This window comes from Equus przewalskii, chromosome 3, assembly GCF_037783145.1.
Source record: "Equus przewalskii isolate Varuska chromosome 3, EquPr2, whole genome shotgun sequence".
Classification (NCBI taxonomy): Eukaryota; Metazoa; Chordata; class Mammalia; order Perissodactyla; family Equidae; genus Equus; species Equus przewalskii.
In genome coordinates, this window is record NC_091833.1 from 79,237,738 (window position 1) to 79,264,946 (window position 27,209).

General features: G+C 42.0%; 1 long non-coding RNA gene and 1 other non-coding gene across 5 annotated transcripts; one reads left to right on the forward strand and one right to left on the reverse strand.

The window, feature by feature from the left end:
• Positions 1-225: 225 nt before the first annotated feature.
• Positions 226-17,458, reverse strand: LOC139082315 (uncharacterized). 4 transcript variants are annotated; one of them, XR_011538199.1, is made up of 5 exons: positions 17,041-17,413; positions 7,052-7,425; positions 4,996-5,096; positions 3,355-3,538; positions 1,410-2,900 (listed from the first exon to the last, which is right to left on the reverse strand). It is a non-coding gene; the product is annotated as an uncharacterized lncRNA (long non-coding RNA). The 4 variants fall into 4 exon arrangements; XR_011538198.1 differs by having other exon boundaries at positions 5,041-5,096; positions 17,041-17,408; XR_011538200.1 differs by having other exon boundaries at positions 1,448-2,900; positions 3,355-3,506; positions 5,041-5,096; positions 17,041-17,394.
• A 970-nt stretch (positions 17,459-18,428) lies between these two features.
• Positions 18,429-18,550, forward strand: LOC139082713 (small nucleolar RNA SNORA26). Its single transcript, XR_011538916.1, has one exon. It is a non-coding gene; the product is annotated as a small nucleolar RNA SNORA26 (small nucleolar RNA).
• Positions 18,551-27,209: the final 8,659 nt, after the last annotated feature.

The following is a 27,209-nucleotide window of genomic DNA, read 5'->3' on the forward strand; positions in this document are numbered from 1 at the left end:
ATGACTTTCTATATATGATCAGATTCCATATGAAAGGAAATGTTCAGAGGTAGCTAGTCAATCTACCAGCTTTTTACTCCTTCCTCCACGGATTCTACAATATCCTTTATATGATACGAATTTTGAGAGGTCAAAAGCAGTGAGGATGCTCGTTGCTATAACTAGAACTTTGAATCCCACCAAATGTCGTTTTTTTTAAATCACACATGTATAAAAAGAAGAAAATAAAAATTATAATTATTTATTGGTTTGTGTAACTTGTATTAGATACAGTAACACTATTTCTTGAATTAGGCAGGATGCTATAACAAATAAAACCCAAATTTCCATGCCATAGCACAACAGAAGTTTATTTCCTGCTCGTGTAATAGTTCAGTGTAGGTGTCTTGCTCAGCCAGGGCCGTCCCTCCTCATGATCATTCAGGGACCCGGGCTCCTTCCAAGTTATGGGTCCAATAGCCTCTGTTTCCTTGGAGTCTTCTGCACCTGGCTAACGGATGGTAGAGGGGAGTATTAAAAAGGCACACCCCATTTCTTAAAAGCCCAAAGCCAGAAATGACACATCACTTCTGTCCACATCCCACTGGTGAGAATTAGCCGTGTGTCCTGATCTGGATACAAAGGAGGCTGGGAAAGGTAGTTCCTCATTGGGCAGCCATGTCTAAGTGAAAACTCTAAGCTAAGGAAGGGGAAACATGAGTGTTAGCAGCCATCTCTGCCACACTTGTGCAATGTAGTTACTTTGAAAAATATATTCTGAGTCAGCCCTGATGGCCTAACTGTTAAAGTTCAGCGTGCTCTGCTTCGGCAGCCCGGGTTCGGTTCTGGGCACAGAACCACACCACTCTTCTGTCAGTAGCCATGCTGTGGCCATGGCTCTCACAGAAGAACTAGAAGAACTTACATCTAGAATATGCAACTAGGTACTGGGGATTTGGGGGCGGGGAAAGGAGGAAGATTGGCAACTATATATATATATTCTGTAATGCCTCCCTGCAGTCATTTTGTACATACTGTTTTATAACCTGGGTTTTTTTTCATTAATAGTATATTAAATCACACATCTGCCACATGTATTTTAGATGTACATCATTTGTGTGAACAGTTGCAAGTAGCAGCCAGGGGAGTTTTCTGGTGTGTTTACTTGGAGCCAATATCACAAAGACAGAGAACAGCATGAGACTGTGTAGTATGATGGAGTGGGTTCAGGTTTTGGGGTGAAGCAAATCTGGGCTCAACTCCCACCCCTACATTTGCTAGCTTATAAAGATAAGGCAGCTCTTTCCTTAACCTGTAAAATGGGGATAGGAACTTCAATTTTTTTAATCTATAAATGAAGATAGTTACTTATTTTATCAGGTTTCTGTGAGGGTTAGAGAAATAATTTATGTAAAGAACTCAAATACCAAAATGGGTGATGACCTCATTTTTAAAATCTTATAAATGATTTTATAAGACTTATAAGGTTTTTTTTATTGAGATATAATTGACATATAACATTGTATTAGTTTCAGGTACACAACATAGTAATTCGATGTATGTATATATTATGAAATGATCACCACAATAAGTCTAGTTAACATCCAACACCACATAGTTACAATTCTTTTTCTTGTGATGAGAACTTTTAAGATCTACTCTTTTAACAACTTTCAAATATATAATACAGTGTTATTAACTATAATCACCGTGCTGTATATTACATCCCCAGGACTTATTCATCTTATAACCGGAAGTTTATACCTTTTGATCACTTTCACCCATTTCGCCCACCCTGCCACCCCCTGCTGCTGACAACACCAATCTGTTCCCTGTATCTATGATTTATAAAAGTTTTATGAGAAAACTTTTATACTGTTGGTATTTTATGGCCTAGGAAGATGCACAAACAGGTAAAGCACATTATAGACTGCAGCGTGTCACCTGGGGATCTTGATGCTGACTCAGGTCTCAGGTGGGACCCATGAATCTGAATTTTTAGCAATTCCCTAAGGTGATCCTGGTGCATATTGTCCTTGGGAACAAAACTGAGAATCACTGATATAAAGGCTCTATCTAGGCAGCCGAATGGAGGCCAGCAGATCGTAAAGAGTGAGAAAGCATAAATTAAGATAAGTTGAATAAGTGACCCAAGAGTCGTAAGAGCAGTTAGAGATAAGAGGAATATCTAGTGATTTGGGGTGAGACAAGTTTTCATTGCATGGGATCATCCCAAGCATTGTAGACAGTTTGCATCCCTGTCCTCTGCCTGGTAAATGTCAGTAGTGTTTCCACAGTTATTGTGGTAATGAGAAACGTCCCACATTTTTCCAAACATCTCGTACGGGAGCAGAACCACCCATGGTTGAGGACCACTGATCTTGTCCAAAAGCTTCACTTTTTCAGATGAGGAAGGTAAGTCCCAGAGAAGTGAAGTGACTTGCTTAAGGTCACACAGCCAATTGGTGGTGGGCTGGAGGGAGAACCAAGTATTCTGCTCCCAGTTGAGGGCTTATTTCCACCATGTGTCTATATCAGCTCAAAATGCTTTTAATTGCAAGTCATAGAAAATCCAATTCAATCTTCCTTAAATAACAGGGAGATTGACTGGCTCACTTCACTAGAAGTCCAGAGGTTGAACCCACTTCAGGATCATCTGAATCCAACGGCTGTGATTCCATGTGCTTGTGATGTAACTGGCTGTGCCTTCCTCTGTGTTGGCTTCCTCTTCAAGCTGATAGCCAGATGGCTACAGCAGTGCCAGCCTTGGATGTGAACAGCAACCACCAGGGCAAGTGGGAAAGAGGAGCTTTCAGAAGGTCTCCAAGCGAATGAGAAAGAACTTCCCCCAGAAGCTCTTGAACTGCTTCTAGTGTCTGAGTAGCCCAACATGGGTCGTAGAGCCATTCCTGAACCAAATTCTGAGGAGAAATACGGGATAACACTTAGATCACGAGGCCTTCCCTAGAGCTGGGGTGGGGCCAGCGTCCCCTGGGCTGTGTCGGAAAGGGGAAGGTAGATACCTGAACAAAATCAAGTTTCTATTAGGAGAATGGACTCTCCTGTTGTTTTGGCAATAATGACCTTGGCTTCTTTGCAGCTTACACTCTTAAGTAGTTATCCAATTATAGTCTACAATTATGGACTATAAATTATAGTCTACATAATCTACAACTATGATGCCATGTTCTTTGGGGTTTTCAACGACTCAAGAATGTACATAATAAACAAAATTAAAGTGTGATTTTTTGGCATGTCAAACAATATATGGTTGCCTGCCTGGTACGTATATCATTTTGGACTAGCTTTGGCTGCATGTGACAGAAGACCCAAATAACAGTGGCTTAAAAGACAGAAGTGTATTTCTCTTCTTACATATGCAAGATGTCAGTGGGAAGCAGGCCAGGATAATAGGGTGGCTCTACAATCATTAAGGATCCAGACTTCTATCCCATTTATCCACCATCCTCAACATGAGTCTCTGTCCTCCAGGGTCCAGGTTGTCTGCTTGGCTCCAATCGTTGTGTCTACACATCAACCAACAGAAAGATAGGAAGACCTAAAGAAAGATGTGCTCTCCTTTTAAAGACTTTTTTTAGAAGGACAACATACAACTTCCACTTAAATTCCTTTGTCACATGGACACACCAAGCTGCAAAGGAGGCTTGGAAATGTGGTCTTTATTCTGGACTGTGTGTGCAGCTAAACCACTGGAAACTTTATTATTAAGGAAAAAGAAGACAATGATATTGGGGATAATTAGGAATCAATGTCACATATACATAAATAAAGAAACAATGAAATATAAATTCTGAATAGTCTCATGACACTGATAAACTATATTTCAAGAATTACTCAACAATACTCAACTATGGTATTTAGAATTCTAGAGCCCTGGAAAATCCAGCTCAAGTTAAGAATGAAAAGTGTTACCCAAGTAAAGAGAAGTCAGTCTACTCTCAGCTCCTTAAAGGTGTTTCCCTCTCCCCCCCAGAGAAAATCCTGGGAAGTTCCCCCTGGGTGAGAAGGAGAATAAACTCAACCAGTCACAGATAAGGGTCTATGACCCAAGCAAACAAAGGAGTTGGTTATCCAAGCATAACCTGGATGTCAGTTGGGGCTCATATTGATAAACTGAACATTAAGCACATATAGGGGGCTGGCCCCATGGCCGAGTGCTTAAGTTCTCATGCACTGCTGCCGCGGCCCAGGGTTTCATGAGTTCCGATCCTGGGCGAGGACATGGCACCACTCGTCAGGCCACGCTGAGGCGGCATCCCACATGCCACAACTAGGACCCATAACTAAAAATATACAACTATGTACTGGGGGGATTTGGGGAGAAAAAGCACAAAAAAAACAGACTGGCAACAGTTGTTAGCTCAGGTGCCAATCTTTAAAAAAAGGAAAAAGAAAAAAAAAACTCTCTAGAATGTCCTTGATTCTTTGCTGATTTGCTCCAGACTTAAGATCCTAGGCAGGTAGGTCCCATTAGCTGAGCCTACAGCATATTCCCATATTCTAGATGCTAGAGGGCAGAAGAAAGTGTATGTTTGATCATTTCAAATGTTATAATGGAAGACAGGTCCTGCCTTTGGCCAAGACTGATACAATAGGGAATTCCCCAAACAAGAATGTAGCTCAGATCCTAGACAGCAAAAAAGAAATTTTTTTTAATCTACCAGAACTAATAAAAAAGAAATTTTTTAAACTTCTCCCTCCTCCCAAAAGGCACCATGCTCAAATGGTTTTCATAGACAACTTTTATCAAATCATCAGTTATAAAATTGTTCCACAGATTTCAGTTCTCCTCATATACATTCAGTGCCATCCCAACCCAATTCCTAACAAGATTTTCTAGGGAATTTGACAAGCTGATTCTAATACTAATATGAAAGAATAAATGTTTAAGAAGAGCCAAGACAACTCTGGGATAGATGAGAGAATCACTCTTTGAGATGTGAAGATGGACCATGAACCTATAATGGTTAAAACAGTAGAGTACTGAATGAAAACCTCAACAGACAAAGAAGAAACTCCCAAAGACAGCCATGCCCGTACAGGACTCCGAATACCACAGGGAGGCTCTTTTCTCCTCATCACCATAGGAAGCGTTCCTGAAAGTGAGAGAGAAAAGATTTCAGGAAGCATTTGGTAATTAAGGGGAATTAAAAGTAATAAGGAAATTGGACACATTTTCTATAATTCCCAGTTCAAAAATCACCTCCACCACAAAGATTTCCCTAAACTTTCATTGCAAATTCTTTCCTTAGAACATATATATACATTTTTAATTTTAATTTTTTAAGTTTTCTGTTCCTTTCTCAATTTTTTACTCAAATCTTTTATTTCTTTAAACATTTATGCATAGTTTATTTTCTGTTGATAATAATTCCAATATCTTTCATCCTGAGGAACCTAATGTTTTGCGAGCATTTTTGCTGACTTTCATTCATGATGAGTCATTTCTCGTGCTGGATAATGTTTCATTGTGAGCCTCCATTTGTTTGCACTTGATCTTCAGGGAACCCTGAGTGGCCGGAATTGGATGGTCCCATGCTTTCCTCTAGAGTGGCTTTGCAATTGTCTTGGCCACATGCCAGGAGGCATTTGCAAATTGTGACCAGCATAATATAAGTTCTGAGCTTCTGGTTTTCCCTTACTGCACTGGTAATACAAATTTACATCCACAGCCACGTGTTGGGGGGTATGTAAATTTTCATGTGAAATAATTTTTTATTTTTTCTACCCAGAATAGTGATAGAAACAAATAGTTTTCCTCATAGCCTCAAATGCCAGCCTCAAGCAGATTAGTCTACATTTTCACTGAATTTCATCCTTTAAGGGGTCCCAGCTTTACCACAGGTTTTACTCTTGGAGAATTTGGGAGAAACAGGATAGAGCATTAGAAAACTTAGCCATCAGAAAAAAGTTTAGAAAAATGTATAATAAGGGAAATTTTATCATGGTAAATTACTTAGCTCATCAAGTAGGATATAATCATAATAATCACATTATAATTAGGTATGTAATTGGGTACATAAATAGGTGATTATAATAAAATAAACACTGAATATTCATTTAAATAAAAATTGTGATAGAACTTTACTGGGAGAGGAAGTGAGAGCATGGGGATAGAAAAGGTATTTGATGACATCCTATCCTCCATCATAGCATATCAACAGATAATGCCTAAACTTTACACACCAGGAAACAGACAGGTAAGCATACTACTTAAAGATATGGATGTTGGGGCTGGCCCCGTGGCTGAGTGGTTAAGCTCACGCACTCCGCTTCGGTGGCCCAGGGTTTCACCAGTTCGGATCCTGGGTGCAGACATGGCACCGCTCATCAAGCCACACTGAGGCGGCATCCCACATCCCACAACTAGAAGGACCCACAACTAAAAATACACAACTATGTACCGGGGGGCTTTGGGAGAAAAAGGAAAAATAAAATCTTTAAAGATATGGATGTAAGTACCAGAAAAACAGCTAAAAAGTATCCCAGAAGAAGAACTCAGGAATGGACAGTGGTGTGCTAGAGCTGATTTGTTCTAGGTTGAAAAGCCAGTTGGGCACATTACTTCCCAATTCTCTGTTCAGCGACATCACAACGGGCCCTTGAAATCAGTTATGCTGGGAGTAGTTATACCATTGAAACAGAAAACTCCACAAATCAGAGAGCCAGTTGTTAAACCTTTCCCAGCATCCCACTGAGAGTAGAATGGGGGCTCCTTTTTTAGTTACAAGCTTTATCGTACTATTTGGTTTGTCAAGCTGTGTACGTGTGTCACTCTGAGAAAATGACCCTTTTCAAGGAGTAACCCATGGGAGTGGGGGAAGAAAGAAGAACAGAGAGGGGGGATTAGTCTTACCCAATAGCAAAACTTACCATAAAACCAATATAATCTAAGCAGTGTGGTATAGACATAGCAATAAACAAACAGAAAAATAAACCAGAGAATCCATAAATTGGTCCCTATACATATAGACATTTATACATGATAAAGCGGTATTTCAATTCAATGAAAGAAAAGTGATTAAGTAATAAATAATACTGATACAATCACCTGTCCACCTGTATCAGTTTGCTAGGGCTGCCACAACAGAATATCACAGACCAGGTGGCTTAAACAACAGAAATGTTTTCTCCCAGTTCTGCAGGCTGGAAGTCCAAGACCAAGCTGTCAGCGGGGTTGATTTCTCCAGAGGCTTCTCTCCCTGGCCTGCAGGTGTCCTCAACATGGCCTTTTCTCTGTGCACACAGATCCCAGGAATTTCTTCCTCTTCTCACAAAGATGCAAGTCATGTTGGTTTGGGACCCACACTTGTGACTTCACTTAACCTTAATTACCTCTTTAAAGGCCCTATTTCCAAATACAGTCACATTGGGGATTAGGGCTTCAATATACGAATTTGGGGTGGACACAATTCATAACACCACCTAAAAAAGTAAAATTTGATCTGAAACTTATACGGTAAAAAACTTAAACATAGAAAATTAAATCACGAATACCTTAAAAAACAATCTAGGAGACTCTGTGTATAATCTAGGGTCATGGATGTTTCTTAACCAAGTCAACAGTCTCATAAGCTATAAAATAAAAATGGTACACATATTGCTATATAAAAATTTTAAACTATCAAAGATATCTTAAATAAAGTCTATCAGTCAGGATACAGTGCAGGAAACATGAACCGCCCTAGGTATTTAAGAAGAGAAGGATTTAATACAGGGAATTAGGTGTTTACAAAAAGTATTAGGAGGGCCAGAGGACCAGAAGTCAGGTGGCTGCCACTATATGACCAATTTCAAGGGTACGTCAACAAAATTGCAATCTAGACATCAGAAAATTATTGCTGCTACCATTACTGCCTCCCCAGCTCTCACAATCAGGAAGCTGGTGATCAAACACTGGAATGCAAAGTCAGGTCATAAATATTCATGTTTCTCCAAACTTCCTTTCCAGCAAAATAGCCAAAGAAAACGGCTTTCATCTCACTTCTGGCTTCCAGATCTTGCATGAGTGCATACCAATGTACAAGCTAATTCACATCAGATTCCTAGCTGCAAGAGAATCTGAGAAATATGGTTTTTCTCTTTCCTGCCCCTGTAATCAGGAAAGTACTTAGAAGGGGTTAGGAATTATTTACTATTAAAAAACAATACATTTGGGGGTTGAAGGTTGGAATTATGAATGATAGACAAAGACAATTTAAAATACATTAAGAGCTCTTAAGATGGATAAGATAAAGGTAAACAACCCAAAAGGAAAATGGCAAAGGATATGAATAAGCAATTCACACAAACAGCAAAGATAAAAAAAAAACAAAAAATGCTTAGACTCATATAAAAAATTAAACAATACCAAGATATCACTTTATATCCATCAGACTTGCAAGAAGTTTTAAGAGCAATGACATATATTAATGACGAAATTTGGAGGGAGGGCACTTGAATAAGGTCAGAATTCAGGTGAAGGAAAGAGCTATCACTCTAGCTGTTTTAATTAGAAAGGTATTTAATACCAGCTGTTAGGTGCTTAAAAAGCACCTATTATTGAAAGGCTGGAGCAGTATCTCTGCGCTCGACTTCCAGCAACGACCACTGCTGAACTCACCACCAAGAGCACAACTTTCTTTTTTCTTTCTTTTATGTGGAAGTAAGTATAATGAGATATCATTTCTGTAAAATAATAAGATTGTGTGTGTCTGTTTACATGTGTGTGCACATAAATGTCTATCTGATTACATGAGCATGAGGAAAAACTTGGAGAGATCCATACCAGGTTGTTACCACAGATTAACAGCATAGGTGGAGGTATTGGGGGCAGGGCAGGTGGGGAGGTTGAAAGGCTGTGAATTAAAAGCGTAGGAGAGAGAATAAAGAAAGTGAGCTGAGGGGCCGGCCTGGTGGCACAGCAGTTGGGTGCACACTGTCCACTTCAGCAGCCCGGGGGTTCACCAGTTCAGATCCCGGGTGCAGACATGGCACTACTTGGCAAGCCATGTTGTGGTAGGCATCCCACATATAAGGAAAAGGAACATGGGCATGGATGTTAGCTCAGGGCCAGTCTTCCTCAGCAAAAAAAAGAGGAGGATTGGCAGTAGATGTTAGCTCAGGGCTAGTCTTCCTCAAAAAAAAAAGAAAGTGAGCTGAAAGACAAGGGGAAAAAAGAGAAAAATACCAAAAATGTCCTCTGTTTTCAGTACGGCTCACTCAAAGTCACCCTCTCAAACCTATAATTTAAAAAGCTGTGTCCCAACATTGACCTATAAAGAGATAAAATTGTTCAGCCAAATATGGCATTGTGATTGACATCCATGATAGCAAACACTGAGCTGAACTATTTTTTTAATTTTCCAGATGTTCTAGGATGGAATCTTTTCTATTCTGGAAAGTGATTTGGCAAAAGCTACAAAACTTTCTGATAAATAAATGTAAAGTGATAGGAGATACTGGAGGATATGAGGAGGCCATTTGGTTTAAAACTAATTTGGCCTGACCTTGTTTCTCCAAAAGAGCCTGATGTGGCCTGTTGAGCATGCGTTGTACATCTGCTTTAAACAGTTACTATGTCCCAAAGACAAGGAATGCGCCCTTAAAGATGGGGATGTAGCTTCCTCCCATATCAAAATTTCCTTAAGGATAAGCATCTCTTCCTGGAAACTAAGGATTAAATATTGACCTGCTGTGCTCACCTTGTGACCACCGACCTGCTGTGCTCGCAAAGCAATCTGGTGATTGTTGTAAAATGGATATTCCCGTCATACGTGATGTATGCTCCTTGTTTCAAGAAGGTATATAGCCACTCTGTACATCCCACTTGGGGAAGGAAGACCCCCCAGCCTATAGTCCTCAGACCTAGCTCATAATAAACTCACCCCAAATTTTATTTATAGAGTATGGATTATTTGCATTGATATTTCATATCCATTGATCCAGAAATTACACTTCCAGAAATCTAAGGAAAAACCCCAAGGAGATTTGGGCAAAACTTTCCGTTTGGAGATGTTATTTTAGTATAATTATAATAGTAAAAAATAAGGGAAAAAAAGAACGGTCTAAATGTTCAGTAACAATTAATTTAATAGACCCATAGGCTGGAACTCCAACCAAGACTAAAAGTCATATTTTTAAAAATTCTTAATAGAATAGGAAACTGCTCATGATGTAATGTTAAGTGAGTCATAAAACAAGACATAAAATTATGTACTTCATGACTTCACTCTTGTTAGACACACACAGAAACACAGAAGACCTTAAAGAAATACACCAAAATGTTAATGGTGATTAGCTCTAGGAAACAGATTAAAGATGATTATCATTTTCTTAATTTATTTGTATATTTTCCAAATTTTCTAGAATGAACTTCTTTGGGGATAGAATGTTCTTCTTTTGCTCTGATGTGAGGACAAAGTGGCTGGCAAATCAGCGACCCTAGTGATTCATAGACTGAAGACTCTATGAGGGCAGTCATCTTCTTAACACTGTGTCCCTAGTGCTTAAAACATAGTAGTGGATGGATGGATGGATGCATGGATGCATGGATGGATGCATGGATGCATGGATGCACGGATGGATGTGTAGATGGATGTGGTTGTTCCAGTGGGCCAGACAGGGGATTTCTTCCTTTTTGAATCCCCTATTCTTTTCCCCTGAAGCTTTAAGGCATAGTAGGACATTCTCAGAGATTGGAGGACCACTCTGTTGATTAAAGTATAAGCACTACTTTCACTTCCCATATATACATATACTAGGTTATAATTAAGGAAAGAATAATATTTGTAAGGGAGAGCCAGAAATAACCAGAAATCACCGATGCCTTTGTTAATACAATATATGGAATAATCATAGTTGTGTATGTGGGAATAATTGGTCCTCAGGTTCTCTACCGGGTCTCATCCATATCCTTTGATGAGTCATGCCTGGCATCTTCAGCCTTCTATGACAATGATTGAAAGACATAAGCCAATATCATACCAGGAAGAGCTGGAGCACAGACCTACACAGCTCTGTTAGTGGCCATGCTGTGCTGGCAGCCCACATACTGAAAAACAGAGGAAGATTGGCATGGATGTTAGCTCAGGGTGAATCTTCCTCAGCAATAAATAAATAAAGAAAGAAATAAATAAAATTCTTTTTATTTATGTCCTTTAAGACTATATATTTAAGGCTATATTCTTTAAGACTTCAGAGTTAAAATGTTGTGAAATGATTATTTTGCTCAAGATCAATATATCTACCATTTTGAGCATGTACTTATATATTAGGCGCCTTAACTATGTAATTGCACATAATCCTAACAACAATATTATTACCCCCTTTTTGTTTATGAGGAAGCTGAGAGGATGTAATTTGCTCCAGGGCACACAGCTAGTAAATAACAGAGCCAGGATCCAAAGCTGAGCCTGTCCAGCTCCAAAACCTCAGTCCTAAGCCAGTATACCCAGCAGCCAGACTCACAGCCTAACTCCCTCCCACTCCAACTACCCTAAAGCAAGTCCTTTCTCTGCCACTTTGATACATTCATTTGCAGTCAGTTAAACTGGTTTTTACATAGACTTTGTTTGTCAATGAATGTTAATGCTTCTGTTCTAGAACTTGGCTTCCCTCCAGGATGCCCAGGAACATTTCAAAGTCACACTGAGCAGTAACAAATTATATTTTCCTTAACAAATTTCTCTCCTAGTCATAAAAGTATTGTGGACGTTGCCTGTGGATGTTGGTGTTTACATCCTATCCTGGCTGTGAGCGGTAGTGCAGGAAAACATCAAAGTTTTGTGGGTGACAAGGAATCACCTCTGATCTTCACTTCAAAGACAACCAAACAAAAAAACCTTCCCAGCAACACCTTTGAGATCAATGTCAATCAGGCTTTTTCCTCAGCTTGTCTATACAAGTATGTCTCTTATACTGAGTGAAGCTCGTTAGGAAACCATAAACCTCCTCTAAAATGGTAGTAAAAACACCTACAGCACACATACACAATTTTTTCCTAATGTATTATAAGAGAATTTTAGTAAATGGACCCTTTTTTATCTCTTAGCTTTGATTCTCTAACACCGATTTTAAAAGGGTGCCGACAAGGTTCCATCACAAAGAGGGGCAAGTGCTCTAAGCCCAAAAATCTAACCACCTGACATTTTCTGTAATGTCTGCAGAACTTCCCTTTCCTTCCTCTCCAGAGTCCACGTCTAACTAACCCTCTTCTCCTGAGCACATGCTCAGCTTCACAAAGCCTTGCGAGTCTGGGGCTTGTTGGAAATTCTCAATGCCACCTCCACTTCCATCTCGTCTGGGACATGGCGACCTGAAGATGGAGGCCTTGCCCCTGGCACGCTTCCCAGGCTGGTTTGATGCCTTCGCTTCTGTCTCCCACAGTGCTCAGTGCTACCTCGACCACATCACTTACTGCATGGTCATCATCCATGAGCTCTTAGGGAGCCAGGACCATGTTTGGATCATCTTTGTCTCCCAGGCACATAGCCCAATGCCCAACACACAGCGGGTGCTTAATTAGTGCCTGGTGTCCAATGAAGTGCATAAATGGAAGTGCAGACCACCTTTCACACATGTGGCTGAAAATGAGAGTCCCAGGCGTCTAGGAAAGGAGAGGGAGGACGCTTGGGCTTAGTTAGGTCAACTGGAGCAAGGATGCGCAGTTGGAGTATGCGCTGTGGAAGTACAGAGGAAGTACACGTAGTAGAAAGGGGCTCATCAGGTACAGGCTAAAGGCGAGGCAGACAATAATATGACAGCTGTTACAGGACCCAGGCTGGAGCTTCAGGCCCCAGAGAGCTGCGATCACTTTCCTTGTAATCAGTGTCCAGGACGGACTCTATCCTTTTAACTCTTCCCATCTGGAAGAGTTTGGCTGGGATTCTGTATTTATGTATCATGTGTTTACGTGAGGTCCAGGCTGATGCGGTGGTGCCCTCATGTGTGTGATAATTGCTTAAAAGCTTCCTCAGTTCTGCACACCCACGGCCTCCATGATGAGTCTGTCCCAAAATGCGTGTGGTAAGACCCCCAGGATGGATTAGATCACCTATAAGTAAACTTACTATGCTACTGGAATTTGATTAAGGGCATTATGAAATACCTCAAAATGGTTTTTAAACATCTTCAATTAAAATACTCTAAATTTAATAACTCATTCAGTCAACAAATATGTGTTGACTCTCAAATACACGTCAGCTACTGTGCTAGATCTAGGATACGGCTTCACGGAGCTCACAGTCTTGGTTAAACCAACCGCAGAAATAGTCAAATGTAAAAAGGTTACACTTTTTGCATTCACTCTGCACTTCTACAGCCACTGCCATGAAGAGTACAGAGAATGTGAGCAAGAGCAGAAAATAGAACATTCGTTATTTCCAATTTTATGTGAATTCCAGCACATAGCAAAGGGGTGATTTCCCCTCTGAGATACTGAAATGAGGTGAGAGTTGATTTGGGAGAATTTCATGAATAGGAATTGTCTCCATTCTTTAAGTAAAATTCACCCCAGAGTCCAGATAACAAACATTAATATCAGCATGGCCAGAGGCACGAGGCAAGTGTGTTAGACAGACTCAGTTGCAGAAAACAGGATTCACATAAGCACTGGCAGGTTAGCAGGCATCAAAAGCCTGGAGGTAGGAAGAGACTGCACCTTCCTGCTCAGTTCTTTCTTCTAACTCCCCAAAGAAGCTCCTCCTTCCCTGGGAAACAGTGGGGAAGTGAGCAGCGACAGCCAGCAACATTATCCTACCGGAAATACCTCTACCTGGCATCTATATGAGTGGAGAACTGAACATTTCTCACGAACGAGCTCAATATTTTGAAGTAATTGATTTCATGCCTGTGATTCTGACCTGGATTCTCTCTTTCAAAAGCAAGTAAATCCCAATGTGTGTCTGAGCTAATTGCTGAAATTAGGACTGAACTCTCCCACCGTGATGGAGGTAAGCACAGTCACTGAGGATGGATAAGAGAATCTTCCAACTAGCTGGAGTCCTGAAAAACCACTACATTTAAGAGTGTTTTCTTACATCCTGCACCATCAGTCCCAGGCCCACGGCATCAGTACTGGGATTGACGGAAAGATCTCAGAGTGATCAACAATTGCTCTAAAGCACATTGTCACAAACTTCTCAACTGGCCTGACATGTAAACTCTCAGGGAGACCACATCCTGACACTTTTGACATTGTTTTTTCCAGCAAGTCAGCCTCATTCAACATAGCCTTTAATGATGTATTTCAGATACTCTTACTAATCTTATTGAAAATAAAGAGTGCAGTTTTGAAAAACCAAATAGATCTCGATTTATAAGGCAACCCTTTCACTTCCTTCCTACTGTTTTGATTATCACTTGAAAAATTTACCTTGTTCTCCCTTTGTTTAAATTTGGAAACTGGAATTTTAAAGAGCAGCTGATAAAGTACATATTCCAGACTTTAGCGTTTTAGCCTAATATTAACTCATCAGAAAAAAACTAGCAGATTTTCACTTTTCATGAAAATATGGCAATAAAAATGCATTTGCAGTTACAAAACAGGTCAAGGTCATTTGTGGCACACATTAATCCTGCCACTCCTGTGAAAAAGGCTAAAAGCATTGCCTACATTTTGCAGATGGAAAAACAGTAACAGGTTCCATCTTGCTCTGGGTATAATAGCAAAGCTGTGGTAAAGCCAGAAATAGAACCTGAAGGGATTTGTGTTCTTTTTTTGATGTAGAACAGGACTCAGCTCAAGCAGTCTCATTTAAATTGCGCTACAGAAGCAGCAGGTCCATCTCTTCACTCAATTTTCCCTAATAGAATTAAATTGTTTGGGCTGCACTTTCAATTGGATACCTTATGCTAATTAGTTTAACTAACCAACCAAATATAATTTATATAGTAATTTCATGGAATACACTGGATGCTAAGCATAATAGATAACATGTAATCATTTTAAAGAACGTTTTTTAAGAAAAACCAATATTTAAAATCCAATATAATCAAACATTATAGGACAGCAAGCACCAGTGTTTGGGTTCAGCCAGTCAACATGCAACTTCTAATATGGTTACCTTAACATAATTCTGGGTTTTAAAGGGTTCTAAATTAAATCCCACAACGACTTTTAAGGAAAAGCACCTTCAAAGTTACAGAAATTGAGAATTCCGTGCTGCCATCCTGTGTCCACCATGTGGCCATTGCAGCTCTGATTTCAGTTTCTTTTCCTAAGTTTGTACATTTGTGTACAAGTGTGTGTTGGGGGGGGGGGAGGTGGTAAGGAAGGACAGACTTGAGTCACTAGCTGCTACACTATTTGAATGTGCTTAGAATTACTGATATGTTCACTAGCCATTTATACTATTAGACTGGAACAGAGTAGCTCTCACAAAATATTTGCAATTCACGGATCCAAGGGAGCAAAATGACAAATTTCAATGTGCCTACTGTATTCAGTAGGTAGCTGAAAGGATTAAATGAGAAAATCTATGTAGAGCAGTTAAAAGTGCACAGAGCATGGAGGAAGTGTGCAACAAAGGTTAGCTCTTATTATAGTTAACATGCTGACCTGAACATATGCCAGCGTCGCAAACATCAACTTTTTGTTGACATGCCTTTATACAACACATTATTAATGAGCATCATTTATGGGCATTTTAACATGGCCTACAAGGTCTGGCATGGTCTGGCAGCCACCAGCATCCCCCATCACATCTCTCCCTGCAGCCCAGTTTCTATCATGCCATATCCTGCATCTCTCTCTATCCCCACCCTTGGCTTTTTGTGCAGAAGTCACAGCAGGCTTCCTGCATTTCCATGAATACGCTGAGCTCCTTCCTGGAGCACACTTCTGCACACACTCTTCCCTCTACCTGAGTGATACCCCAAGCTCCTCTTTGCCTCACAAACTCATCTTCAGTTTTCTGCTTAATCCCCCCATCCTCAACCTCCAGCTGAGTCTTTGAGTCTCTTATTAAGTGAAACTTTTACATTTTTCATATGTCTTGTATTAATGTCTGTTTTACCCACTAGACTAAAGATTCCACAAGGGCAAAGTCCACGTTTTGGGTTTCTTCTTCATTATCTATTTACCTCCAGGTCTACCCCAGTGCTTGGCATATGGTAGGTTCTCAATACATATGGGCTCTATAAATGAATATACACACACCAACATGAGGCTATGGCTCCCAAGGACTGACCATTTCTCTCTTTCTACTTTATTTCACAATCGCTGTTCCCCTCACCCCTGGCCGTACTCAACTGTACTGTGGAACATACCTATTTTACTAGGTAAAAATAGTTTGGGGAAAAAATGTAAATTTAATTTAAAAGGGAGAGGGAGGAAAAGAGAAATCAATGAAATAAACATAGTTAGAGATTGGGTAGTGGGTCAAATTAGCAAAGGGTATTATTAATGGTGGTTAAACCCATATCTTGAGCCAGACAGAAGAGCAAAAGACAGAGAGAGGAAGTCAGTAAAGAAGCAGGAGACAAAAAATAAAGAATGGCCTGGGGAGGGCTGAGGAGTTCAGTGGGACTGGAGCCCAGACGGGAGGGGTGGGAGTGGCACTGCTGGGTAGGGGTGTCCGCTCCAGCTGACGAAACAGTGGGAAGGATAAAATAGGCCACAGGCCTGGGAAGCTGAAGGGCGTGAAGACCACTATCCCATCCCCACGACCATTAGTCTTCTTGATGTGTATCCTCTCACATGTGACTGCCACCAGGACATGTGTCCTGTACCCCAGAGTGATGGCCCTTGTCCATCTTGGTCTCCTGTGCATTATCAAATACAGACCAAAATAGGACACTACTCTGGTGTGCAGAGAGCCAACCAGCCATCACTCCTGGTAAAGAGCCTTTTATCATATTTAGTCATTTCTGCAGTGAAATATATTTTCCAAAGCAGCACAGTAACCCCAGTCATGATGAGTTGTTTCTTTGTTTCTTAGCGTTAGAAGGGGCATTTCTTCACAGGAATGACTATTTGCTACCTTCAGTTTTTCAAGTTGTAATAAATACTTCTGTTTTTCTCCTTAGCATTTATCACCCTAAGACATATTTTATACTTACATCTTGATTTCTGTTCTCCATTAGAATGTCAGTCTAAGGGCTTTGTTTCGTCCATTCAGGGATTAGAAGGGTGCATGGCGCATAGGCTCTCAAAAGTGAATAAAAATGTGGCATACGAAAGAGCTGCCCAGGAGGCTGTGTGACCCAGAGCCATGGTCCAGGAGCTGAGCTGAGGAAAGGGTAACGGCTAGGAACTCGCCAGGAGAGTCCCCGTCGAAGGAACGCTGGCCTGAGAGAACCAGATCCACGAGGGCCAAGGCCCTCTTGAGGGACGCTCTTTTCCCGCCCGGGCTCTCTGAGGGTCAAAAAAGGATGGTCTGCACACGGCCGGCTAGTCCTCTTGCTGCAGCAATTAACCAGAAAAACCCGAGCTGTAAGCCCTTGGGCGCCTATGGCCGGGCCCGCCCCTCTCCGCCCCGTCCCCGCCCCAGTCTTCCCGGTGATTGGTTGCCTACCCAGCAGCCCTCCTCTGGCCCCGCCCCCCTGGGATTGACAGCTCTCCCCGCGGCCCTCCTCCCGCCCCGCCCCTCAGCCCCAGGACATTTATATCCCGCCGCGCGTCCCTCCTCCCGCCCCGTCCCCGCCTTCCCGGGGACTGGCAGCCCGCCCCGCGGCCCGCCTCCTGCCCAGCCTCTCCTGCTATGTTTCCATGGGGTGTGGACCCTTCTCTCCCGCGGAGGTGGGCGGTGAGTGTGGCTCCGAGCTCCGGCTCCTCACGCCAGGGGGGCGCCCGGCCGGTCCGGGTGGGGCTGGGCTCGCCCCGCGTCCCCTCGAGCTTTGCCCGTCCGGAGCTCCGCTGCTCCCGGCGGCCAGGACGGAGGGGTAGAGCAGCCCTCGGCGGTCCGGGGGGCGGGCGGCCGTGCCCGTCCCGAGGCCGCGCGAGGCACAGACGCCGCGGGGCGCCGTCCGGAGGAGGCTTCCCGGTGGGCAGCCCCGGGCGCGGTAACAGCTTTGCGCTTTGCTTCCCCAGGGCGCAGCCGCGGCTACTTGGTAGCGGGTTCGGGGCCCGGCCGCGCCTGCGGCGGCGAGAGCCATCCTGGACCGACCTCGGGCCTGCGGAGTTTGCGTGCAGCGTCTGCTGGGTGCAGCGGCCTCAGTTCTGAGCGCAGGTAGGTCCCGGTCTTTGAGCGAAATGACACGGCCCAGGCCCTGAGCGCGTGGCCAGTGGCGACCGGAGGGTTCCCGGGCGCGTGATTGCGGCAGGGGCCTGAATCCGGCTCTGCCTTAACGTGGAGAAAATTTACGTTCACGGGCTCCACCAGCACAACAGCTGCTTCTAGTGGGTTGTCAGAATTGTTAAAGAAACTGCTGAGATCCATGGGATACTGACGAAGCAGGAGCGCAGGAAACCGTGGGGAACCCTGTAAAAACCCACATGGCCCTTTCCTGTGCCCTTTTAAGGTTGACGCAGTGCCTTAAGAGGCTAACACAGAAGGGCAAAGTAAGTCTCCGTAAAACCCTGAGAGGAGATTGTCGGACTCCTCTTTGGATCCTATCTGGAGTCATAGCTGAACCACAAGAAAATTCCTTCCAGTTTAAGCACCTTTGTGATATTTTTTACACAGCTCAGCACAAGTGATGAATTCAAACTTAACCTTAGCATTGGTGGTACATTGAGGTAAGGTGTTGGTATTTGTCACTGAGGGCAGGACCAACCCACTAGAATGACTTAAAGACTATAAGTGGAGAACGTCTGAAGGCACTGGCTGACGAAGGTCGTGAAGCTTCCGGAGGCCAACTTCACTGGGCAGAAATAGCAGTTTCCTACTCAGACCATGAACTATTTCCAGGTACTCAAAACCTCCCCCAGAATGCCTTGAATCAATTTTGTCCCTCCCTCTCCCAAAGATGAATGATTATACAGATCTTTATGAGTAGCTGGCTACTGCCACCAATGGATTCCCATTTTGCTGCCCTTGCCAAACTTTTATGTGCCCTCCCAAATACAACCACAGAACCCTCTGCTGAGGCATGGGCCTCCTCTGAAGCATTGAAACTAGCGTTGTCCACCCGTGCTCCCCCCAGCTCTCAGATTACCCAGTTTTGACAAACCTTGTAACCTATATTGCCGTGAAAATACTGGGATAGCTGCAGGTATTCTAGGGCAAGTCTTTTCCTTTCAGAAGCATCCCGTAGAATATTTCTCATCAGTTGGACCCTGTGACTTCAAGCCTGCCTCAATGCCTATGTGCTGTGGCCTCAGCTGCCACCTTGATTAACAAAGCCAGTGCCCTTACACAAGTTTCCCCTTTCACCTTTATATTCTGCATGCTGTGTCAGCTCTCTTACAAGTCTATACAATAGCACCTCTCTACTGAACGACACCCACCTATGAACAGGCCCTGTCAACCAACCCCTCTGTCATCTTGTACTCCTAAAACTCTAAACCCAGCTACGCTATTACCCATTCTGATGATAAACAACCCTACTCTATTCTATGTAGTTGCCTTACAGCCATAGAGATGCTTTCTAAACCACAAAAAGACCTCTTAGACGCTTCCTTTAGCCATTCAGACTTGCTCTAGTCTGTGATGGCTCTTGTTAATGAGCCAGTCAGGGAAACTGACTTGGCTGTAGTTTCTCCACATGAAACTGCAGCACACTTTTGCCTGCTATAAAATCAGCCCAAGTTGCCAAACTCATCGCTCTTACTAAAGCTTATACATTGACAAAAGAGAAAACTACCAATGTTTGCACTGACTAGATCTGCCTTTGGCTCTCATGCTGTTGGCACTCTTTGGAAGTTCCACAGATTCTTGACCTCTGCAGGTGCTTCTGTCACCAATGGGCATATCATTGCTTCCCTGTTACAGGATGGTTGTCTTCGTACTGAACTTGCTAGAGTTCACTGCCCAGCACATACCAAGGAAACATGGCACAATATCTATAGGAAATGATAAGGCTAACAAAGCTGCTAAAGGGCAGCTGAGAGTGGGTCCCCATCCCATCCTTTCCCCACCCAGCTTGCATGCCTCCCCTTATCCCTAACTGTGTATTACTAGCAGTCAGGCAAGTGCCCCACAACCTGAAAAAGAAATAGCTACAAAAGGGTGCCAAGCATTTATCAGATGGATTATACATTGGACCAAATGGACTTCCTTTAGCCCCTTTTCCTTTGACCTTTTGGCTGGTACTAGTCTCCCATCAAATGGAACATGTGCAAGCGGGATGATCAAGCAGGGAAAAGACATTTGGTTCTCGCCTGGCATCCACAGCATTTCTGACCAAATTGTTTTCCAGTGCACTACCTGTCAATCTCGCTGAGTTTCTGGAGGTAACCAGTGTACCTCAAGGAGTGCTTCAAGACCCACACTGCCATTTATGGCACTCCCCATGGACTTCATAGGTTTACCTCCAGTCTTGGGTGATTCTCACTGTTGGGTTATTGTCTGCATATTTAGTGGATGGACTGTGCTATCCAACTAGACATGCTGATGCCACAGCAGTTGTAAATAAACTAATAACTTAGATTATTCCTTCTTTTGGCATCCCTTTATGAATTTAGTTGGACCAGAGAGCTCACTTTATAGCAGAAATAAGTCACTTGCAAAGATTCTGGGAGATTCATTAAAATTTTACACCCTCTACCATCCCGAATCCTCAGGGCAAGTGAAATGTAAAAATCTAGAAATAAAAAGAACCCTAGGAAAAATCTTTTGGGAAACTAGACTTAAATTGTCAGAAGCATTATCCTTGGTCCTTCTATAGATACAGAATACTCCAAATTGACCCCTTTTGAAATAGTTTTTGGTCACCCTGTGTCTGCTGGCATCTGTAAACCTTCCATTCCTGGACTGGATGAGCATTATGGGCACTTGAGTGAACAATTCAATACTATGACTAGTTATAGAAAAGAACTATTATACTTGGAGCATATCATCAACAGGTGAAGAAAGCATGGTCTTCACTGACTGACGAACCTTGCCATCCCTTTCCACCAGGAGATGGTAGATCAAAGTTTTTAGAAGGAAACATGCATTGTCACCTCCCTGGGAGAGGTCTTAGAAAGTACAGCTAATCATCTATACTGTCATCAAAAGTCCTCTTGGATTCATGCGAAACACACCAAGCTACATCCAGATTGTCACTCCGTGGCAATTAGAAGGCCATCCCTATGAGTGACCTCAAACTGAGGCTTACCAGAACCACTCAAACTCCAGAACCAGACAACACCATGAAGTAGACAGCTTTACCCAAGATCTTGGATCAAGAATTTTGTCTCCATTTATCTTCCCTTGGTACCTCTACTCTCCCTGGCCTGGAAAATTCTCTGACCTAGAAATTTAAACAAAACTCTTCCTCTTTTATTTACAGAAAGATTGGCTAGAGATTGTTTGTATTAACCTATTCTCCCCGTGTTCCTCCACTGTGGGCTCCCTTTCTGACTGTGTCTTGCTTCAACTAACCCTTGCTGTTTTTTCAACAATTCTAGCAGAACCCCCACACCCACTCACACTGGTCTTTCAAACCCTGGCCACCTTAGCTAATCAATCTGATTGCTGGTTATGTCAAGATCTAGATAACACACAAAGACCTGAACTAGTTTTTGTTCCTGACATTGCAAGTACCTGGTGAACCCATTCTGGACAATGGATGTGTGAAAGGGAATGGTATCCACAAGCAGGAGGACAAAATCACTCTCATTCCTCCTATGCTAGAGTGATTTGCATTGGGAAACCCCTGTGGAAGCTCAAGGTCTATCCTTTACTCAGGTGAGGCTATTGGAGAGAAATTTTTCTCTTTGCGTTGAAAATAAAAATGGCACTGGACCTTTCCTAGGTAACATACCAGAACAATACTGTCATCAACACTATGGTTTGATTCCACAAATAGCACCTTCAAACCCTCTGTAGATGTTATAAATGAGTCCATTTATATGGATTATTATGATACAAATGTTGCCTAGTCACTGGACAGTATTCCTGGCTCACAGGCAGCATAAATGGGAGCTGGAACAGCTCAGCTGTTCCCCTGGTTGGTCTGCCCAATACCCAGGACTACAAGTAGGTGGACCAAAATTCTGGAGTGACTTGGTCAGGTAATGACACCTGCCTCTATAACTGCCAAAGTCAAATCAAAGGTATTTCACAACCTGACAGAGGCTCGTGGGGAATGAAGATGTGCAGATGCCACTACGACGAATGACAAAGGTCACAGTGGACACCGGACCCCAACCTGGTGGATCACTTCTTCCACTCTGACCTTGTCTGTGAACAATGCTGGTCTCTTTGTGTGGCAATAAAGTATATAAAGGGTTCCCACCTAAAGGGTCAGATGTTGTGGACCTGGATACCTGGCACCTTCCCTCACCCCTTGAAATGCTAGCCAGATTCCAGACCTGGGCTTCTTCAAGCACCAATTAGACGCACCCAATGAGACATCAGAGACCATCCACTCATGCGTCTCAAGACCAATTCAATAAGGACCCTTTTTCCAAGTTTAGGAACTTCAGATCTAGAAGAAGCAATTTCAAACATCTCTAGATTAGGTAATGGAGCAAGGATTCGCTGCCGCTGGGCAGACCTTGGAAGCATGCCAATCAGGATTTACCAGATGAGCCACTGTACTCCAAAACCCTCATCTCCTGCGCACCCCGGCTGCCCAACAAGGAAGACCGTGTGCACTCATTGGCAAACAATGCCGCTTCTGTGTAAATAAGACAGGAGATGTAATGTCTCTTGTGAACCATGTAAAAGAACAGGTCAACATTCTGTGTCAAATGAACGAAGCACAGTCGTTTAATTGGACTGGTCCGTTCTCGGGAGTGGGAGACTCGTTCATTGGGATATGGGGCTGTGTGTTTGGATTTGTTCTTTTCTGCTTTCTCATCCTTGTTCGAATCTGTGTCGTTGTTTCCTTTTGCAGATCTCTTACCTCCCGACTTCTAACCCAAATCTTCTCTCCACAGCAATCGACCCAGTTTTTTACCTGTGAAACTTCATTTCAAACAGGGAAATGAAGGGACTAACACCCAGGATGGCATAAAGACTATTTTAAACTGACAACAGGTGAACAAACAGCAGCTGCAGAAAAAAAGCCTTCCTGCATTCCCTTTGATGAGTAAAGCAGGCCTTTCTGAGAATTCAGCTGCCATAACCCTCTCCAAGGGGGCCTCTGTAAGGGTGGAGCCTGACTTTGCATCAGGACCTCCCAGGGAATTGTGTAAATACATCCTATCAGAACCTTCCATACTTTCCCACTGCAGCCTTAACACCCTCCTCACCCATCCCATTAAGCTGATGTATAAAATCTTATCTCTGCACTTCAGAGAGCTACTCCTTACAGCGTGCTCCTGCATACATATATAATAAACTTTTCTCCTATTAATATGTCTGTTAGCACACAGGCCCTCAACCACTTGAACCTAAGTTGGTAGAGGCAAAGTTTTCCTCCCAATGACACTTTCTAGACTTCTCCGGATACACTAGAGTGTTCAAACACATAACGAAATTTGGAAACCTTGACTTTGTTTGAAGGTGGAAGAATCTACTGTACATGTACATGGGCTTTCTGGGAATCCTTTTAAGTTTGTCTCAAACAATAAACTTTGGGTAGTCACCCTGTGTGTTTAATAAGTGACTGAAAACTTTATTTGCCTTAGGGAGAGAGCTATAAGCCATCTAAGCTGGGATGATGGGCTGTGCTCTCCTGATTTCCTCTGGGCGTGTAATCTGTAGTCTAAAGGGGCTTTGTAGTGAGTTATAGCCTTCTTAACCACCATGGGCGGCAGCAGGAACAGTGTAGCAACAGCAGAGAGGTAGCATTTATTGTACTGGACATGTCACTGCCTGGTCCTGTGGTGAGTTCCTTATGTTTTTCTGTTTAATCCTCACACAGTGTTCTCCCCATTTTACAGATGCATAGACTCAAAGGGTAGGTACCTTGTTAAAGATTTTACCATTCCCGAAAACAAGAGCAAGATGCAGACAAGGGTGTCTAGTGTGCTACCTTTCATAAAGCAGAGAAAATAAGAAAATATGTATGTATCATACACATATTTAATCAATTTTGCAAATAGGCAATTCAGGAAGGATAAGCCAGAAGCTAATGAAAGTGATTACATATAAGGAAGGTGGGCAATGAGACTCCCCCCCCCCCTTTTAAAAGTTGAATATAATCAAACTGGTGAACATTATAGCAAATGGACAACTTATTCACATGGAGGAAATAATTATTTCAGGTTACACACACACACAGTATTCTGGGTACGTCTTTAGAGGTGGGTTTATTGTTCATAATGTTGTCAAAGATAAGAAAAAACTATTCCAGTGGTACAGCGTGTAATAAGTCCTACATCTGTTCCTTTCCTGTGCCTGTTAAGCAAAGCGTAGCTAAACTCTTGCTTTGAAACCAAAGAAGCCATTAAAAGATAAGCATGCATCTTTCAGTGCTATGTGTTTGTGGTGTGTGGGTCATGAGGTCTGAGGTAGAGGAGGCATGCATGGTACTGTATTAGAGTGGCAGAAGTGTTATAAGCACTTGGGGAAAGGGATCTAGATTCTTGACACAATCTCCATTTTCTTTTGTAAAATGGAGATAGACAGTAAAGGGTGGGTAGGGCCAGGACTGCTTACTCAGTGGCCTTTTTGACTGTAATAATGATTAAGAGTTTATGAATGAATGAATTTCAGGAGAATGTTGATAGCTGCTGGCCCGTGGATTCCATGTTCAAAGGTCACTGTTAAAGGGGTTTGAGACAAACTAGATTATTTGTTCACTTATGTACCTATTGTCTGTTCCCTGCTAGAATGTAAGTGCCACAAGGACAGGCGTATTGAATCACAATGAAGAGGGTGCAGTGAGGATTAATTAATGCACGAAAAGCCCTCACAGCTGACCTTGGGTGTTGCTTAACTTAGTGTAAGAATGAGTTCACTTATAGCCAAGAAGAGTATCTGGCTATTTTGAACCTTGGCATTGGCTGTTAGGTGTAAATTTTAAAAAACACTTGAGTAAAGTTGATTATACCACTTTGGAGTTCTTATCATGGCTTACTTTGTTTCCCTTTTCAAGTGTTCAAGTACTTTATAAACCTCATACATATACGCAAATGTACTTATTTAGCCCTTATTTCACCATGTGAAGTGCTAACAAATTTAAGAGGAACAGTTGTGAAATGAGAGTACAGTCATTGGAATGTTAGAAAACGTCTATTGGAAGGTAGAGTCTTATTTCGTCAACTGGCACGAGTCATTTCAAGATGTGTTAAGCCACACAATATTGGGTTAAAGGATATGAAGCTTTCCTGCTTCCATATGTAAGGTTGGTAGGATGAAAAGTCATAGAAAATAGCAAAATTACTAATGATGGACACACAGGCATTTATTATTTGAAAATTAAATTATTTTGAAGGAAAAAAATCCTCTTTTCATCATTGTGCAACGAATGGAGCACAAGATACATTGGTTGCCAAAAGAGTTTATTAGCCAGCTCAGAAGGCTTATCAGACGTTTTAGCAATTCATTGAATTATTTATCAACATTTACCAAGACTCAATGAAAGATGCCACAAGAGAAGGGCCATTGTAATCAATTCTGTTAGAATTAAGAGTGAGCCTTTGAATGATGTTTGTTGTAGTGATGAATGAGTTGAACACCTGAACCTACAAATAGAATTAAAATACCTCTCCAAAAGACATTGTTTTTAAGTGTTTTTGTTTGCAAATTGATGCCATTTTAGAAGTTTTGGTTTAATGAATGAAAAACATCAAAACTGAAGTATTGTTATGCAAAATATCTTGTATTAAAGTTTAACTCACAAAATTTTAGTATTCACCAGTGGATCTTGCCTGTTGTAATTATTATTGTCATGTTTTCATGGTGATTTCCTGCTTCTACGTTTATTAATTGGAATTCTACTGTAAGGAAGATTTGTTATTTCAGTCATTTCTATCAGTATGAACTCATGGGTGTTTATTCATTGATCTTTGGTGGTTATCTAATACCGTCATTTATACTGTTCCTCAAATTCTCCCAGCTTTGGCCTCTGAGAGCTCTTTGAAGTTGGCTCCTGCGTCCTTTTGACTTACTCCCATCCTTTGTTTTGTTTTTAACAATTCCTTCCTTTCTGGTACTTCAAGATGCTCCAGCCTCATCTTGTATTTTTCCTGTCTAGCCCTAGAACCAGTCATTTTTCCAAGGAACCATGGTTCCTTGTACTGATAATATTATTTGGAAACCAAGATCTGGGCATCAGATGTCCTCATTGCTACTGCTACTATCACTGCTGGGCTCCCTTGGTGGACAAAGCTAGGAAATATATCTGTATATTAATCCATGTATATCTAGACATATTACAATAAATGAGTTCATACTCACATCTCCCGCTTGGCACCACAGGGTTCATTCTAACCTCACCTCCGCCCTTGCTTGTTTGTAACTTCTTTCTCTGACAATGAGAAACCTGTCTCCTGTTATCTAGAAATTACTTATTTGCTAAACTCTATGTGTAAACTAGTCACATAAAGTTGTTACAGAATTGCTAACCTGTACTCCTATGAGAAACAAATTAACCAACTAGAATACGGTGTTTGCATTTTTGTCTTTAGCTTTACAGTATCAAAGCAAAACAATGTATTCAAAAGTTAGATCTGCTCCTAGTTTTACTTTTATAAAAAGACAATTTATACCTTGTCAGGAAAATATCCTGCAAGAATTGATATTTAAAATTTTTATGTTTTTCTGAAACAATGAAATATATTTTATATATATCTATGTATATATAAACCTATTTAAGAGTTTATCCATCATTGGAATCTAGATAATCTGGCACAAAATGGAAGTGAGCAAGAAAACCACTTAAATTGTTACCGAAAGGGGGCTCGTCTGCTCACTGCAAGATATGCCAATGGTCAGGAGGCAAGGTGGTAGGAGAGAAGGGACTTTATTACAGCTTGCTAGCAAGAGGGAAGATGGCTGACTCATGTTCAAAAGAACCATCTCCCAGACAGCCTACAGGCCAGTTATATATCCGGCTGGTCTCTGGGTGGGGCCGACATCTGGTCCCAGTTCCTGATAGTCCTTTGTTTTACTGGATATGCATCAGAATGGGAGCAACCACATACCCTAATCTTTCAGTTGTCATTGATGATGGCTATCAGTATAGGCTCTGTGCCCGGGGTGTCATCACATTCCCAAGGAACTCAAAAGAACAAAGTTATCATCTTAAAG